The sequence below is a fragment of the Erigeron canadensis genome, chromosome 2 (assembly GCF_010389155.1).
Source record: "Erigeron canadensis isolate Cc75 chromosome 2, C_canadensis_v1, whole genome shotgun sequence".
In the NCBI taxonomy this organism is placed as follows: domain Eukaryota; kingdom Viridiplantae; phylum Streptophyta; class Magnoliopsida; order Asterales; family Asteraceae; genus Erigeron; species Erigeron canadensis.
This window is the reverse complement of record NC_057762.1, coordinates 11,986,004-11,993,884: the sequence shown is the minus strand read 5'-3', so window position 1 is coordinate 11,993,884 and position 7,881 is coordinate 11,986,004.

Here is a 7,881-nt window from a genome sequence, read left to right as displayed (position 1 = left end):
ATCAAGAAGTCCACTCCCAAGAGGTTTTTTTTTAATATACTTTGTTCATATTTAATCATTGTTATTATTATTTAACATTAAATTCTTATGTTATTGTTATTACTATCTCTATTAATTCAGTTTGTTGTCCATTATAGGTTCATCATGGCTTCTTCTTCAATAACAAAAAATAGACCACATTAGTTCATCTTGAAAATCTTTTGCCAACACATGTTAACCATCATCTGCGACTCCGTGTTGTGTATGTATAGACTGTTTCGGAGTGGAACATCCCAAAGAAAATCAAAACGTTCGATATGGTCTTTGTTGATGAATTGGTATTCACTTTTCAAAAGTTATATATTTGTCTTTAGTTTTTCGTAATTATAGTCTAAAGTTGTACATTGTGTTTGTCTTAAGTTTAGATATAACAAATTACAAACTTTTTTATTTAATTTAATAAATGGCCAACCTTATTATTAATTAAAAACCCTTTTTATTTAATTTAGTCCTCTTTCATTGGAGATGCAATGCGCTATACATTTGACGACTTTTTAATTTTGAATTTTTTTTCCTCTTGTACATGTGTACCTACACATGTGTAGGATATTTTTTTCACATTTAGATTAGTAAATAAGTACACAACAATGAAGCTTAAAGGTGGAGCCCATCAAGAACTGTAACACCCCAAATATTTAAAGGTAAAAGAAATTAACTATTTTTCATAGTTATGACATTAAATTAATTTCCTAGTATTTTATTTTTGGATATGGGGTTAATTTAGTTAGAACTTTAACGGATGGCGGGTAAAAATACCCACAAAAAGAGAAGAGGGCGTGGCAAGCCCCTGATGTGCCAGCCATCTCACTTGTGATTAATCATTCTTCCACCCATTATTTTCTTCTTCTTTTTCATTCTCTACATGCATTTCCTTTCATTCTCTCAAAATCAAGCTAAATTTCTTCAAATTCAAAGATAAGAAACATCCAAAATAATCATCACCATCAAATAATCTTTATTCAAGAATTAAAAAGTTAGGGTTTGTGGGTTGTGGTGGTGGCCGAAAATTGAGAGAAAAAGGGGAAGGAATTGTGAATTGAAAACCCTAATCTATTGTCTTCCATTATTGAGGTATTGATTTCCCCTAATTTAGCTTCCATATTTCTTTTGAAATTAGGGTTCATGGAGTGAACCAATTTTGGGGGTTTTTGGTAGAATATGAATAATGGTTAATTTTTCTCAATTCCTTAGTTAACCTAGTTGTCATTGAGCAATGTGTTGTGTTTGATTATAAAATTGATAAGTTCATGTGAAAATCTTAGTTAATGAGAAAAGATGAATTTTACTAGTTATTGAAATGTGGACGAAAATGGTAGGATGAACTACCTAATGATGTTGATAAAGATGAAAGTAACTCAATGACAAATGGGTTGGATTTTGGGTTTATAAAAGGCTAGTGATTGAGTATGATTAGGTTGAGCTAGACAAGTTGTGAATGTAGGCTTATGCATTTATGATATGATTATAGGTTGAAGCTTGCTTGTGCTTATTCGTTTTAGCATTGTTGTCCTTTTTGCGGAGGAGGTGAGTATATTTGCATACTTTTATGTATATGTTGGATCAATTGACCAAACATGTTGAAGCCTTTTGTCCATGGTGGTGTCGACCACTATGTTGAAGTTTATTTGCCCATGTGTGGTAATTGATGCGGCGTTAGCCCATGTGGGGCATAGTATTTGTTGAGGCCTAAGAACCTCCGGGGCCTAAGAACCCCGATAGTTGATCTAATGAGGCCTAAGAACCTCCGGTGGCCTAAGAACACCGATAGATGATCATGATTATGTTGTTTAGCTTGTATGGATCCATATATGTGATGTTAGTGTGCAAGGTGAATATGTAAATGTGACATGACGATGCCATATGTTACATGTGAAAGTCCTTATACTTTGCCCTCCTTCGTATTCGTAAATGTATGTAAGTATATTCACTAAGCCTTTGCTTATATTTTAGTTGTTTACTTTTTTGTAGGTAGTTCCGGAAGAAGGAACTAGTGTGGTTGATTTGAAAGATTTAATAGAGCTTGAAGTTGTATTTTGCAAGACTTGAAGGTATTAGGTCATTCATGGATGAATGGCTAGCTTTGGATTTTAGAGGCTTAGAAGTCCCTTTCCTTTTGGCTCTTGATACATTTTGTGTTGATGGTCTTGCTTTTGTTAAAATGTGTAAATGGGCAGGTGTAAGTTTCAGCAAATTGTGAAGTTGTATTTGGACGAAAATAGCGTCAAATGGGTAAACGACCCATTTATGGTGTTCATGGGTTTTGAAACCGGACTAAGTTGTAAATATGTCTATAACGTGTTTATAATGTTGTTGGTAATCTCTGAAATGTGTTTTGTGAAGTTCGTTTTGAAAGTTGAAGGTCGCAAGTTCGATTTAGTGTCAAAAATGTTTTTAGGGTTGCTGATATGATGCCCACTGCGGCGCAGTGGGGGTGAGTGGTTTTCCTCGTCCAGAATTGTATTCTTCCCACTGCGGCGCAATGGGAGGGTGTCAAGTCCACTGCGGCGCAGTGGGGCTTTGTTCCTTTCTTTGCCGAGGCTTTCCACTGCGACGCAGTGTGGAGTGCTCGACCCACTGCATCGTAGTGGTGTTTAAAAAAAAAAAATTTGTATTTTCGATTTATCGAGTCTTGTCCTTTCAAGTTGGTATTAGAGCCAAGGTTTAAGGGATTTAGGTATTCTCTCGGGTAGAAAGTGCCTAGACTTAAACCTTTGTTAAGACTCGACATTAGGTGACCGAAATTTTATATGGGACCGAAAGACGCGTTTGATGATGCTAGTTTATCAACTTGCTAGTATTTAAAGCACAATAAGAAGCCGGCCTTATTTTGGTTGAAGTACTAACAATTTTATAAACTGACGGCATCGAACCTTAGGACGACTTAGTATAAAGTTATAGGTTTTGACTTTTAGCTCGAGAGAGATAGGGTGTATATTTAAATCAGTTTTACCTACTCTTATTATAGTATGGCTGAAAATCATAATGAAGAGGATATAGAAGAAACGAAGAGGAAGTCCTTTTTCCTGAGCATAACATGGACATCTCCGATCAAATAGGGAGAGCGTTGGAAAAGTACACTCCTCTTTTACTCAAGAGGTTAAATCAAACAATGGAAGGGGCAATGAACGATCACATTGCTCAAATGATTAGAGAAGAGGTTGCGGTCAATGTGCAACGGGAGTTTGAGAAAAGAGATGCCAAGGATAAGGGCAAGAAAACTGAAGACGAAAAAGAAGTAGAAGTGACAGGAGAGAGATTTTACAAGAAGAAGTTCACTTTCAGGGATTTCGAAGTATGCCACCCACCGGAGTATCACGGAGACCGTGATCCCATTGTTTGTACACGATGGATATCGGAGATCGAAGGGGCATTCCGCATTAGTCAATGCCCCTCACATTTGAAGGTTGTATTTGCGGTGGGTATGCTTAGGAATAGTGGAAAGAGATGGTGGGATGGTTTGTTGGCAATCAAGAAGGAAGCCTTGGATAATGTAGAGTGGCCCGAATTCTAGACCATGTTTTTCAAAGAGAATTTCTCAATGATTGTCAAGGTAGTATGAGTTTGAACGAATTTCGAGCCCAATTCTTGGACAAGGAGCAATTTTGTCCGAAATTTCTCGAGAATGATCAATTGCTCAAAGAGCAATTTTACTTGAAGTTGAAAAAGAGCCTTCGAGAGAAGATTAGCCTATGCCAAACGGAGTCCTTATCCATGTTGGCGGATGTGGCTAGGGACCACGAAACTGAGATGGCTAGGGTGGATGAAGGCGAGTTAAAAAGGAAGCACGAAGATGTGAATTCCCCAAACAAACGCTTCAAACAGGAGGGTAGTTCCGGTAACAACTCTCATAAAAGAAACATTCCATTTTGCCGTCAATGGAAGAGAAATCATACCGGAGTTTGTAAGGCATCGGAAAGGGGGTGCTATACTTGCGGGAAACCGGGTCACACAAGCCGGGAATGCAAGTCAAAACCCCACAAGCCTGTTATATGCTTTAAGTGTTTCGAAGAGGGCCACATGAGAAGTTAATGCCCAAAATTGACGGAGGAAGAGAGGCTAGAAGAAAGAAGAAGGGAAGCGGAGAGAAAGAATGCTCAAACACATGGGAATCCAAGAGGGAGATCCTTCTAACTCTCTGTGGAGCAAGCTAGAAACACCGATGATGTTGTCACAGGTACATTTCTCGTATACAATGTGCCTATGCGAATTCTCTTTGTTCGGGGGCGAATAGATCATTTGTTGCACATAGAGTAATTTATGTTATTCCCGTGTCTAAATCATGTTTAGAAAATACTTTGCAAGTTGAGGTTGGTAATGGTAGGATAGAAGTAGTGAAGGATGTGTATGAAGGTTGTGAGATCAAAATTTCTTCGGAACTCTTTCAAGCTAATCTAATTCCTTTTCCAATGGGAGAGTTTGACATAATTTTGGGTATGGATTGGTTGAGCTCTTGCAACGCCAAGATCGCGTGTGATGAAAAAGCGGTATATTTGAAGACCTCTAAGGGAGAAGATTTGGTGGTTTATGGTGATAGGAAAGAGCGTCCTATACCCGTGTGCACTTTTGCTCGTGCCAAACGTTACATATCTCATGGGTGTCATGCTTACCTTGCTCACATCGTTGATGTTGAGAAGAAACCCTTATCTATCGAAGACATCCCTATTGTTAATAAATTTGTCGATGTTTTTCCTGAAGATTTGTCGGGCATTCCTCCCGAACGGCAAGTTGAATTCTCAATTGATCTTATTCCGGGAGCTAATCCTATTGCTAAAGCTCCTTATCGTTTGGCTCCAACGGAAATGCAAGAGATGATGAAGCAACTACAAGAACTGCTTGACAAGGGCTTTATTCGACCTAGTAACTCTCCTTGGGGTGCACCGGTACTTTTTGTCAAAAAGAAGGATGGAAGCATGCGAATGTGCATCGACTATCGCGAGCTCAACAAAGTCAGCGTGAAGAACAAGTATCCTTTGCCTAGAATCGACGATTTATTCGATCAACTTCAAGGAGCTTCGTATTCTTCTAAGATTGATCTTCGGTCGGGTTACCATCAACTCAAGGTACGTGAAGAAGATTTTCCTAAAACCGCCTTTCGGACTCGTTATGGTCATTTTGAGTTTGTTGTCATGCCTTTTGGACTCACAAATGCTCCTGCGGCTTTCATGGACCTTATGAACCGTGTTTGTCGCCCTATGCTCGATAAGTCCGTGATCTTTTTCATTGATGATATTCTCATTTATTCCAAAAGTTCATCCGATCATGAAGTCCATTTAAGGGAGGTGTTGGAAACGTTACGTAAGGAAAAACTCTATGCCAAATTCTCCAAATGTGAGTTTTGGTTAAGAGAAGTGCAATTTCTTGGTCACGTTGTTAATAGTGAAGGAATTATGGTGGATCCGGCCAAGATTAATGCGGTAATGAAGTGGGAGCAACCTAAAAACCCGTCGGAGATTAGAAGTTTCCTTGGTCTAGCGGGATATTACCGTCGTTTCATCCAGGACTTTTCTAAAATAGCTTCCCCATTGACCAAGTTGACTCGAAAGAATATCAAGTTTGAATGGAAAAGCGAGCAAGAGATGGCTTTCCAACAACTACGAGAAAGATTAAGCCAAACACCGGTCCTTGTTTTGCCCGATGGGTTGGAAGATATGGTGGTGTATTGCGATGCATCGTCAAATGGCCTCGGTTGTATCCTTATGCAACGGAGTAAAGTGATTGCCTATGCTTCAAAAGAATTGAAAGAGCATGAGAAACGGTATCCTACTCATGATTTGGAATTAGCGGTGGTGGTTTTTGCTTTGAAAATTTGGCGCCATTACCTTTATTGAGTCAAGTTTACCATTTATTCCGACCATAAAAGCCTCAAATACTTCTTTGAGCAAAGAGATCTTAACAATCGTTAACGAAGATGGTTAGATCTTTTGAAAGATTATGATTGCGAGATCTTGTATCATCTCGGGAAGGCTAATGTTGTAGCGGACGCTTTGAGTCGGAAGAGCTCTCACCATACTTTGGTTGTGTCTCCCCTTTGGGTTTTGATCACCAACGATTTCTTGGACCAAATTAGAGACGCTCAAGAGAAGGCCTTGCAACGAGACCCAAAAAGAGAAAGAATTCAAGGTGAAATTCAATACTTTACCAAGGATTCACGTGGCCTTACCTTACGGTTTGGGAGGATTTGGATCCCATTCTCTGGCGAGATGAAACAAGTTTTGCTTGACGAAGCTCACAAATCCAAGTACTCCATTCATCCCGGTGCTACAAAGATGTACCATGACCTAAAGGTAGAATATTGGTGGCCCGAAATGAAGCGTGATGTAGTAAAGTATGTGGAGAAATGTTTAACTTGTGCACAAGTGAAGGCGGAGCATCAAAAGCCTTATGGTATGTTGCAACCGTTGGAAATTCCCAAATGGAAGTGGGAAGAGATCACCATGGATTTCATCACAAAATTGCCCAAGACACCTAGAAATCAATTTGATACGATATGGGTGATAGTTGATAGACTAACCAAGAGTGCCTTGTTTCTTCCTATTCGTGAGGCTTCATCATCCGAAGTGTTGGCAAAGATCTACGTGAAAGAGGTTGTAGCTAGACATGGAGTTCCTATTTCCATTGTTTCGGATAGAGACACTCGTTTCACTTCTCACTTTTGGCGGAAATTTCATGAAGATATGGGTACCAAACTCAAGCTTAGCACCGCCTGTCACCCACAAACGGATGGTCAGAGTGAGAGAACCATTCAAATGCTTGAAGACATGTTTCGCGCATGTATAATCGATTTTGGAGGCACTTGGGATCTTCACTTGCCGTAAGTAGAATTCTTTTACAACAATAGCTACCATTCTAGTATTCAAATGCCACCGTATGAGATGTTATACGGAAGGAGGTGTCGATCTCCCATTTGTTGGGGAGAAGTAGGACAAAGAGAAATAGGTGGCACGGAAGTGGTGTTAAAAACCATTGAGAAGATAGATGTGATCAAGGAAAGATTGAAAGCGGCTCAAGACCGGCAAAAGTCCTATGCGGATAAAAGGAGAAGACCAATTGAGTTCCATGTGGGTGATCGAGTGTTATTGAAAGTCTCCCCATGGAAAGGTTTTCTACGGTTTCGGAAACGTGGAAAGTTAAGCCCTCGTTTTATTGGCCCATTCAAGATTGTGGCTAAAGTTGGCAAGGTTGCATACCGTTTGGAGTTACCGGAAGAGTGATCGGGAATTCACCCTACTTTTCATGTGTCACATCTTAGAAAATGCCTTGCCGATGAGTCTTCCTATGTACCATTGAATGAGATTGAGGTCGATAATAAGTTGAATTATATTGAAGAGCCAATTGCCATAGTTGAGGAAGAGCTTAGAAGAGTACACAATAAGACATTGAGAACTTACAAGATATTGTGGAAGCATGGTAGGATGTCCGATTGTACATGGGAATTCGAGCATGATGTGCTAGTTTATTATCCGTCTTTGCATATGGCTTGGATCACGAGGCCGTGATCCGTTCCAAGTAGGGGAGAGTTGTAACACCCCAAATATTTTAAGGTAAAAGAAATTAACCCTTTTTCATAGTTTTGACATTAAATTAATTTCCTACTATTTTATTTTTGGATATGAGGTTAATTACTTGGAACTTTAACGGATGGCGGGTAAAAATACCCACAAAAAGGGAAGAGGGCGTGGCAAGCCCCTGATGTGCCAGCCATCTCACTTGTGATGAATCATTCTTCCACCCATTATTTTCTTCTTCTTCTTCATTCTTTACATGCATTTCCTTTCATTCTCTCAAAATCAATCTAAATTCCTTCAAATTCAAGGATAAGAAACATCCATAATAATCATCACC